A 10,305-nucleotide genomic window follows, 5' to 3' on the forward strand; every position below is an offset into this window, starting at 1 on the left:
AATTGTTTTTGTTTTTTGCCATAATTGAATAATTAAAACATGTTCCTTGGGGAAAACTGAACCGTTTAAGGAAACAGTGTAATATTTCGAATCAGAAGATTGAGGGTTCGAGTCCCTTCGTGGTTGTTTAATTTCATTAGCTCAGCTAATTTGAACATGTTTGCAATTTCCCAAAATATGGCATTGGTCTTGTTGCTTTGAAAAGCTTGGACATTGTTGTTCAACTTCAATAATCTAAGACTGCAAGACCTGAGAAATATTATGTCTGATTGAGGGACATAGTCTTTTCGTACTTGTAAAATATCACTAGCTTTCCTCATTCGGATAGGTTCACAATTTTGATGTCTGTTGTTGCTAAGCAACGTCTGTTTGATGTCATATCGGAGAATATGGAGTAGAAGGTGTTGCCTCGTGGATAAGGCGTCTTACTTCAAAATAGAAAATTGAGGTTTTGAGGCATTTTCGTGGTCGTTTAATTTCATTAAATCTGCTAATATGGACATGTTTGCAATTTCCCGAAATAAGGCATTGGTCTTGTTTCTTTGAAAGGCTTGGACATTGTTATTCATCTTTAATAATCTAATATTGCAAGGCCTGAGAATTATTGTGTCTGAATCTGCATCGAAAGATTGAAGGAAAGAGTATATTTGTACTTGTTAAAAATCACTAGCTTTCCTCATTCGGACAGGTTCACAATTTTTATGTCTATGGTTGCATAGCAAAGTCTGTATAAAGTCAAAAAAGGGCTGCATCACATAGACTGCGTGGCCTAATGGACAAGGCGTCTGACTTCGAATCAGAAGATTGAGGGTTCGAGTCCCTTCGTGGTTGTTTAATTTCATTAGCTCAGCTAATTTGAACATGTTTGCAATTTCCAGAAATAAGGCATTGGTCTTGTTGCTTTGAAAAGCTCTGACATTGTTGTTCAACTTCAATAATCTAAGACTGCAAGACCTGAGAAATATTATGTCTGATTGAGGGACATAGTATTTTCGTACTTGTAAAATATCACTAGCTTTCCTCATTCGGATAGGTTCACAATTTTGATGTCTGTTGTTGCTAAGCAACGTCTGTTTGATGTCATATCGGAGAATATGGAGTAGAAGGTGTTGCCTCGTGGATAAGGCGTCTTACTTCAAAATAGAAAATTGAGGTTTTGAGGCATTTTCGTGGTCGTTTAATTTCATTAAATCTGCTAATATGGACATGTTTGCAATTTCGCTGAATAAGGCATTGGTCTTGTTGCTTTGAAACTCTTGGACATTGTTGTTCAACTTTAATCATCTAAGACTGCAAGGCCTGAGAATTATTGAGTCTGATTCTGCATCGCAAGATTGAGGGAAAAGGTATCTTCTTACTTGTTAAATATCACTAGCTTTGCTCATTCGGACAGGTTCACAACTTTGATGTCTACTGTTGCATAGCAAAGTCTGTATAATGTCAAATAGGGCTGTTTCACATAGACTGCGTGGCCTAATGGATAAGGCGTCTGACTTCGAATCAGAAGATTGAGGGTTCGAGTCCCTTCGTGGTTGTTTAATTTCATTAGCTCAGCTAATTTGAACATGTTTGCAATTTCCCGAAATAAGGCATTGGTCTTGTTGCTTTGAAAAGCTTGGACATTGGACACTTCAATAATCTAAGACTGCAAGACCTGAGAAATATTATGTCTGATTTTCGTACTTGTAAAATATCACTAGCTTTCCTCATTCGGATAGGTTCACAATTTTGATGTCTGTTGTTGCTAAACAACGTCTGTTTGATGTCATATCGGAGAATATGGAGTAGAAGGTGTTGCCTCGTGGATAAGGCGTCTTACTTCGAAACAGAAAATTGAGGTTTTGAGGCATTTTCGTGGTCGTTTAATTTCATTAAATCTGCTAATATGGACATGTTTGCAATTTCCCGAAATAAGGCATTGGTCTTGTTTCTTTGAAAGGCTTGGACATTGTTATTCATCTTTAATAATCTAATATTGCAAGGCCTGAGAATTATTGAGTCTGATTCTGCATCGCAAGATTGAGGGAAAAGGTATCCTCTTACTTGTTAAATATCACTAGCTTTCCTCATTCGGACAGGTTCACAACTTTGATGTCTACTGTTGCATAGCAAAGTCTGTATAATGTCAAATAGGGCTGTGTCACATAGACTGCGTGGCCTAATGGATAAGGCGTCTGACTTCGAATCAGAAGATTGAGGGTTCGAGTCCCTTCGTGGTTGTTTAATTTCATTAGCTCAGCTAATTTGAACATGTTTGCAATTTCCCGAAATATGGCATTGGTCTTGTTGCTTTGAAAAGCTTGGACATTGTTGTTCAACTTCAATAATCTAAGACTGCAAGACCTGAGAAATATTATGTCTGATTGAGGTACATAGTAATTTCGTACTTGTAAAATATCACTAGCTTTCCTCATTCGGATAGGTTCACAATTTTGATGTCTGTTGTTGCTAAGCAACGTCTGTTTGATGTCATATCGGAGAATATGGAGTAGAAGGTGTTGCCTCGTGGATAAGGCGTCTTACTTCAAAATAGAAAATTGAGGTTTTGAGGCATTTTCGTGGTCGTTTAATTTCATTAAATCTGCTAATATGGACATGTTTGCAATTTCGCTAAATAAGGCATTGGTCTTGTTGCTTTGAAAAGCTTGGACATTGTTGTTCAACTTTAATAATCTAAGACTGCAAGGCCTGAGAATTATTGTGTCTGAATCTGCATCGAAAGATTGAAGGAAAGAGTAGCTTTGTACTTGTTAAAAATCACTAGCTTTCCTCATTCGGACAGTTTCACAATTTTTATGTCTATGGTTGCATAGCAAAGTCTGTATAATGTCAAATAGGGCTGTATCACATAGACTGCGTGGCCTAATGGATAAGGCGTCTGACTTCGAATCAGAAGATTGAGGGTTCGAGTCCCTTCGTGGTTGTTTAATTTCATTAGCTCAGCTAATTTGAACATGTTTGCAATTTCCCGAAATAAGGCATTGGTCTTGTTGCTTGGACATTGGACACTTCAATAATCTAAGACTGCAAGACCTGAGAAATATTATGTCTGATTGAGAGACATAGTCTTTTCGTACTTGTAAAATATCACTATCTTTCCTCATTCGGATAGGTTCACAATTTTGATGTCTGTTGTTGCTAAGCAACGTCTGTTTGATGTCATATTGGAGAATATGGAGTAGAAGGTGTTGCCTCGTGGATAAGGCGTCTTACTTCAAAATAGAAAATTGAGGTTTTGAGGCATTTTCGTGGTCGTTTAATTTCATTAAATCTGCTAATATGGACATGTTTGCAATTTCCCGAAATAAGGCATTGGTCTTGTTTCTTTGAAAGGCTTGGACATTGTTATTCATCTTTAATAATCTAATATTGCAAGGCCTGAGAATTATTGAGTCTGATTCTGCATCGCAAGATTGAGGGAAAAGGTATCTTCTTACTTGTTAAATATCACTAGCTTTCCTCATTCGGACAGGTTCACAACTTTGATGTCTACTGTTGCATAGCAAAGTCTGTATAATGTCAAATAGGGCTGTATCACATAGACTGCGTGGCCTAATGGATAAGGCGTCTGACTTCGAATCAGAAGATTGAGGGTTCGAGTCCCTTCGTGGTTGTTTAATTTCATTAGCTCAGCTAATTTGAACATGTTTGCAATTTCCCGAAATATGTCATTGGTCTTGTTGCTTTGAAAAGCTTGGACATTGTTGTTCAACTTCAATAATCTAAGACTGCAAGACCTGAGAAATATTATGTCTGATTGAGGGACATAGTATTTTCGTACTTGTAAAATATCACTAGCTTTCCTCATTCGGATAGGTTCACAATTTTGATGTCTGTTGTTGCTAAGCAACGTCTGTTTGATGTCATATCGGAGAATATGGAGTAGAAGGTGTTGCCTCATGGATAAGGCGTCTTACTTCAAAATAGAAAATTGAGGTTTTGAGGCATTTTCGTGGTCGTTTAATTTCATTAAATCTGCTAATATGGACATGTTTGCAATTTCCCGAAATAAGGCATTGGTCTTGTTTCTTTGAAAGGCTTGGACATTGTTATTCATCTTTAATAATCTAATATTGCAAGGCCTGAGAATTATTGAGTCTGATTCTGCATCGCAAATTTGAGGGAAAAGGTATCTTCTTACTTGTTAAATATCACTAGCTTTCCTCATTCGGACAGGTTCACAACTTTGATGTCTACTGTTGCATAGCAAAGTCTGTATGATGTCAAATAGGGTCGTTTAATTTCATTAGCTCAGCTAATTCGTACATGTTTGCAATTTCCCTAAATAAGGCATTGGTCTTGTTGCTTTGAAAAGCTTGGACATTGTTGTTCAACTTTAATAATCTAAGACTGCAAGACCTGAGAATTATTGTGTCTGAATCTGCATCGAAAGATTGAAGGAAAGAGTATCTTTGTACTTGTTAAAAATCACTAGCTTTCCTCATTCGGACAGGTTCACAATTTGTATGTCTATGGTTGCATAGCAAAGTCTGTATAATGTCAAATAGGGCTGTATCACATAGATTGCGTTGTCTAATGGATAAGGCGTCTGACTTCGAATCAGAAGATTGAGGGTTAGAGTCCCTTCGTGGTTGTTTAATTTCATTAGCTCAGCTAATTTGAACATGTTTGCAATTTCCCGAAATATGGCATTGGTCTTGTTGCTTTGAAAAGCTTGGACATTGTTGTTCAACTTCAATAATCTAAGACTGCAAGACCTGAGAAATATTATGTCTGATTGAGAGACATAGTCTTTTCGTACTTGTAAAATATCACTATCTTTCCTCATTCAGATAGGTTCACAATTTTGATGTCTGTTGTTGCTAAGCAACGTCTGTTTGATGTCATATTGGAGAATATGGAGTAGAAGGTGTTGCCTCGTGGATAAGGCGTCTTACTTCAAAATAGAAAATTGAGGTTTTGAGGCATTTTCGTGGTCGTTTAATTTCATTAAATCTGCTAATATGGACATGTTTGCAATTTCCCGAAATAAGGCATTGGTCTTGTTTCTTTGAAAGGCTTGGACATTGTTATTCATCTTTAATAATCTAATATGGCAAGGCCTGAGAATTATTGAGTCTGATTCTGCATCGCAAGATTGAGGGAAAAGGTATCTTCTTACTTGTTAAATATCACTAGCTTTGCTCATTCGGACAGGTTCACAACTTTGATGTCTACTGTTGCATAGCAAAGTCTGTATAATGTCAAATAGGGCTGTATCACATAGACTGCGTGGCCTAATGGATAAGGCGTCTGACTTCGAATCAGAAGATTGAGAGTTCGAGTCCCTTCGTGGTTGTTTAATTTCATTAGCTCAGCTAATTTGAACATGTTTGCAATTTCCCGAAATATGTCATTGGTCTTGTTGTTCAACTTCAATAATCTAAGACTGCAAGACCTGAGAAATATTATGTCTGATTGAGGGACATAGTATTTTCGTACTTGTAAAATATCACTAGCTTTCCTCATTCGGATAGGTTCACAATTTTGATGTCTGTTGTTGCTAAGCAACGTCTGTTTGATGTCATATCGGAGAATATGGAGTAGAAGGTGTTGCCTCATGGATAAGGCGTCTTACTTCTAAATAGAAAATTGAGGTTTTGAGGCATTTTCGTGGTCGTTTAATTTCATTAAATCTGCTAATATGGACATGTTTGCAATTTCCCGAAATAAGGCATTGGTCTTGTTTCTTTGAAAGGCTTGGACATTGTTATTCATCTTTAATAATCTAATATTGCAAGGCCTGAGAATTATTGAGTCTGATTCTGCATCGCAAATTTGAGGGAAAAGGTATCTTCTTACTTGTTAAATATCACTAGCTTTCCTCATTCGGACAGGTTCACAACTTTGATGTCTACTGTTGCATAGCAAAGTCTGTATGATGTCAAATAGGGTCGTTTAATTTCATTAGCTCAGCTAATTCGTACATGTTTGCAATTTCCCTAAATAAGGCATTGGTCTTGTTGCTTTGAAAAGCTTGGACATTGTTGTTCAACTTTAATAATCTAAGACTGCAAGGCCTGAGAATTATTGTGTCTGAATCTGCATCGAAAGATTGAAGGAAAGAGTAGCTTTGTACTTGTTAAAAATCACTAGCTTTCCTCATTCGGACAGTTTCACAATTTTTATGTCTATGGTTGCATAGCAAAGTCTGTATAATGTCAAATAGGGCTGTATCACATAGACTGCGTGGCCTAATGGATAAGGCGTCTGACTTCGAATCAGAAGATTGAGGGTTCGAGTCCCTTCGTGGTTGTTTAATTTCATTAGCTCAGCTAATTTGAACATGTTTGCAATTTCCCGAAATAAGGCATTGGTCTTGTTGCTTGGACATTGGACACTTCAATAATCTAAGACTGCAAGACCTGAGAAATATTATGTCTGATTGAGAGACATAGTCTTTTCGTACTTGTAAAATATCACTATCTTTCCTCATTCGGATAGGTTCACAATTTTGATGTCTGTTGTTGCTAAGCAACGTCTGTTTGATGTCATATCGGAGAATATGGAGTAGAAGGTGTTGCCTCGTGGATAAGGCGTCTTACTTCAAAATAGAAAATTGAGGTTTTGAGGCATTTTCGTGGTCGTTTAATTTCATTAAATCTGCTAATATGGACATGTTTGCAATTTCCCGAAATAAGGCATTGGTCTTGTTGCTTTGAAAAGCTTGGACATTGTTGTTCAACTTCAATAATCTAAGACTGCAAGACCTGAGAAATATTATGTCTGATTGAGGGACATAGTATTTTCGTACTTGTAAAATATCACTAGCTTTCCTCATTCGGATAGGTTCACAATTTTGATGTCTGTTGTTGCTAAGCAACGTCTGTTTGATGTCATATCGGAGAATATGGAGTAGAAGGTGTTGCCTCATGGATAAGGCGTCTTACTTCAAAATAGAAAATTGAGGTTTTGAGGCATTTTCGTGGTCGTTTAATTTCATTAAATCTGCTAATATGGACATGTTTGCAATTTCCCGAAATAAGGCATTGGTCTTGTTTCTTTGAAAGGCTTGGACATTGTTATTCATCTTTAATAATCTAATATTGCAAGGCCTGAGAATTATTGAGTCTGATTCTGCATCGCAAATTTGAGGGAAAAGGTATCTTCTTACTTGTTAAATATCACTAGCTTTCCTCATTCGGACAGGTTCACAACTTTGATGTCTACTGTTGCATAGCAAAGTCTGTATGATGTCAAATAGGGTCGTTTAATTTCATTAGCTCAGCTAATTCGTACATGTTTGCAATTTCCCTAAATAAGGCATTGGTCTTGTTGCTTTGAAAAGCTTGGACATTGTTGTTCAACTTTAATAATCTAAGACTGCAAGGCCTGAGAATTATTGTGTCTGAATCTGCATCGAAAGATTGAAGGAAAGAGTAGCTTTGTACTTGTTAAAAATCACTAGCTTTCCTCATTCGGACAGTTTCACAATTTTTATGTCTATGGTTGCATAGCAAAGTCTGTATAATGTCAAATAGGGCTGTATCACATAGACTGCGTGGCCTAATGGATAAGGCGTCTGACTTCGAATCAGAAGATTGAGGGTTCGAGTCCCTTCGTGGTTGTTTAATTTCATTAGCTCAGCTAATTTGAACATGTTTGCAATTTCCCGAAATAAGGCATTGGTCTTGTTGCTTGGACATTGGACACTTCAATAATCTAAGACTGCAAGACCTGAGAAATATTATGTCTGATTGAGAGACATAGTCTTTTCGTACTTGTAAAATATCACTATCTTTCCTCATTCGGATAGGTTCACAATTTTGATGTCTGTTGTTGCTAAGCAACGTCTGTTTGATGTCATATCGGAGAATATGGAGTAGAAGGCGTTGCCTCGTGGATAAGGCGTCTTACTTCAAAATAGAAAATTGAGGTTTTGAGGCATTTTCGTGGTCGTTTAATTTCATTAAATCTGCTAATATGGACATGTTTGCAATTTCCCGAAATAAGGCATTGGTCTTGTTGCTTTGAAAAGCTTGGACATTGTTGTTCAACTTCAATAATCTAAGACTGCAAGACCTGAGAAATATTATGTCTGATTGAGGGACATAGTCTTTTCGTACTTGTAAAATATCACTAGCTTTCCTCATTCGGATAGGTTCACAATTTTGATGTCTGTTGTTGCTAAGCAACGTCTGTTTGATGTCATATCGGAGAATATGGAGTAGAAGGTGTTGCCTCGTGGATAAGGCGTCTTACTTCAAAATAGAAAATTGAGGTTTTGAGGCATTTTCGTGGTCGTTTAATTTCATTAAATCTGCTAATATGGACATGTTTGCAATTTCCCGAAATAAGGCATTGGTCTTGTTTCTTTGAAAAGCTTGGACATTGTTGTTCAACTGTCAAATAGGGTCGTTTAATTTCATTAGCTCAGCTAATTCGTACATGTTTTCAATTTCCCTAAATAAGGCATTGGTCTTGTTGCTTTGAAAAGCTTGGACATTGTTGTTCAACTTTAATAATCTAAGACTGCAAGACCTGAGAATTATTGTGTCTGAATCTGCATCGAAAGATTGAAGGAAAGAGTATCTTTGTACTTGTTAAAAATCACTAGCTTTCCTCATTCGGACAGGTTCACAATTTTGATGTCTGTTGTTGCTAAGCAACGTCTGTTTGATGTCATATTGGAGAAAATGGAGTAGAAGGTGTTGCCTCGTGGTTAAGGCGTCTTACTTCTAAATAGAAAATTGAGGTTTTGAGGCATTTTCGTGGTCGTTTAATTTCATTAAATCTGCTAATATGGACATGTTTGCAATTTCCCGAAATAAGGCATTGGTCTTGTTTCTTTGAAAGGCTTGGACATTGTTATTCATCTTTAATAATCTAATATTGCAAGGCCTGAGAATTATTGAGTCTGATTCTGCATCGCAAATTTGAGGGAAAAGGTATCTTCTTACTTGTTAAATATCACTAGCTTTCCTCATTCGGACAGGTTCACAACTTTGATGTCTACTGTTGCATAGCAAAGTCTGTATGATGTCAAATAGGGTCGTTTAATTTCATTAGCTCAGCTAATTCGTACATGTTTGCAATTTCCCTAAATAAGGCATTGGTCTTGTTGCTTTGAAAAGCTTGGACATTGTTGTTCAACTTTAATAATCTAAGACTGCAAGGCCTGAGAATTATTGTGTCTGAATCTGCATCGAAAGATTGAAGGAAAGAGTAGCTTTGTACTTGTTAAAAATCACTAGCTTTCCTCATTCGGACAGTTTCACAATTTTTATGTCTATGGTTGCATAGCAAAGTCTGTATAATGTCAAATAGGGCTGTATCACATAGACTGCGTGGCCTAATGGATAAGGCGTCTGACTTCGAATCAGAAGATTGAGGGTTCGAGTCCCTTCGTGGTTGTTTAATTTCATTAGCTCAGCTAATTTGAACATGTTTGCAATTTCCCGAAATAAGGCATTGGTCTTGTTGCTTGGACATTGGACACTTCAATAATCTAAGACTGCAAGACCTGAGAAATATTATGTCTGATTGAGAGACATAGTCTTTTCGTACTTGTAAAATATCACTATCTTTCCTCATTCGGATAGGTTCACAATTTTGATGTCTGTTGTTGCTAAGCAACGTCTGTTTGATGTCATATCGGAGAATATGGAGTAGAAGGCGTTGCCTCGTGGATAAGGCGTCTTACTTCAAAATAGAAAATTGAGGTTTTGAGGCATTTTCGTGGTCGTTTAATTTCATTAAATCTGCTAATATGGACATGTTTGCAATTTCCCGAAATAAGGCATTGGTCTTGTTGCTTTGAAAAGCTTGGACATTGTTGTTCAACTTCAATAATCTAAGACTGCAAGACCTGAGAAATATTATGTCTGATTGAGGGACATAGTCTTTTCGTACTTGTAAAATATCACTAGCTTTCCTCATTCGGATAGGTTCACAATTTTGATGTCTGTTGTTGCTAAGCAACGTCTGTTTGATGTCATATCGGAGAATATGGAGTAGAAGGTGTTGCCTCGTGGATAAGGCGTCTTACTTCAAAATAGAAAATTGAGGTTTTGAGGCATTTTCGTGGTCGTTTAATTTCATTAAATCTGCTAATATGGACATGTTTGCAATTTCCCGAAATAAGGCATTGGTCTTGTTTCTTTGAAAAGCTTGGACATTGTTGTTCAACTGTCAAATAGGGTCGTTTAATTTCATTAGCTCAGCTAATTCGTACATGTTTTCAATTTCCCTAAATAAGGCATTGGTCTTGTTGCTTTGAAAAGCTTGGACATTGTTGTTCAACTTTAATAATCTAAGACTGCAAGACCTGAGAATTATTGTGTCTGAATCTGCATCGAAAGATTG

The 10,305-nt window shown here is 36.9% G+C and overlaps 8 non-coding genes across 8 annotated transcripts; all 8 read left to right on the forward strand.

The window, feature by feature from the left end:
* The first annotated feature begins 758 nt into the window (after positions 1-758).
* trnar-ucg (transfer RNA arginine (anticodon UCG)) lies at positions 759-831 on the forward strand. Its single transcript has one exon. It is a non-coding gene; the product is annotated as a tRNA-Arg (tRNA).
* Positions 832-1,462: 631 nt separating this feature from the next.
* Positions 1,463-1,535, forward strand: trnar-ucg (transfer RNA arginine (anticodon UCG)). The gene has a single exon. It is a non-coding gene; the product is annotated as a tRNA-Arg (tRNA).
* Positions 1,536-2,147: 612 nt separating this feature from the next.
* trnar-ucg (transfer RNA arginine (anticodon UCG)) lies at positions 2,148-2,220 on the forward strand. Its single transcript has one exon. It is a non-coding gene; the product is annotated as a tRNA-Arg (tRNA).
* Positions 2,221-2,851: 631 nt separating this feature from the next.
* trnar-ucg (transfer RNA arginine (anticodon UCG)) lies at positions 2,852-2,924 on the forward strand. The gene has a single exon. It is a non-coding gene; the product is annotated as a tRNA-Arg (tRNA).
* A 617-nt stretch (positions 2,925-3,541) lies between these two features.
* On the forward strand, positions 3,542-3,614 carry trnar-ucg (transfer RNA arginine (anticodon UCG)). The gene has a single exon. It is a non-coding gene; the product is annotated as a tRNA-Arg (tRNA).
* Positions 3,615-6,183: 2,569 nt separating this feature from the next.
* On the forward strand, positions 6,184-6,256 carry trnar-ucg (transfer RNA arginine (anticodon UCG)). The gene has a single exon. It is a non-coding gene; the product is annotated as a tRNA-Arg (tRNA).
* Positions 6,257-7,495: 1,239 nt separating this feature from the next.
* On the forward strand, positions 7,496-7,568 carry trnar-ucg (transfer RNA arginine (anticodon UCG)). The gene has a single exon. It is a non-coding gene; the product is annotated as a tRNA-Arg (tRNA).
* A 1,713-nt stretch (positions 7,569-9,281) lies between these two features.
* Positions 9,282-9,354, forward strand: trnar-ucg (transfer RNA arginine (anticodon UCG)). Its single transcript has one exon. It is a non-coding gene; the product is annotated as a tRNA-Arg (tRNA).
* Positions 9,355-10,305: the final 951 nt, after the last annotated feature.

The sequence above is a fragment of the Oncorhynchus clarkii genome, unplaced genomic scaffold (genome assembly GCF_045791955.1).
Source record: "Oncorhynchus clarkii lewisi isolate Uvic-CL-2024 unplaced genomic scaffold, UVic_Ocla_1.0 unplaced_contig_10888_pilon_pilon, whole genome shotgun sequence".
NCBI classification, from domain to species: domain Eukaryota; kingdom Metazoa; phylum Chordata; class Actinopteri; order Salmoniformes; family Salmonidae; genus Oncorhynchus; species Oncorhynchus clarkii.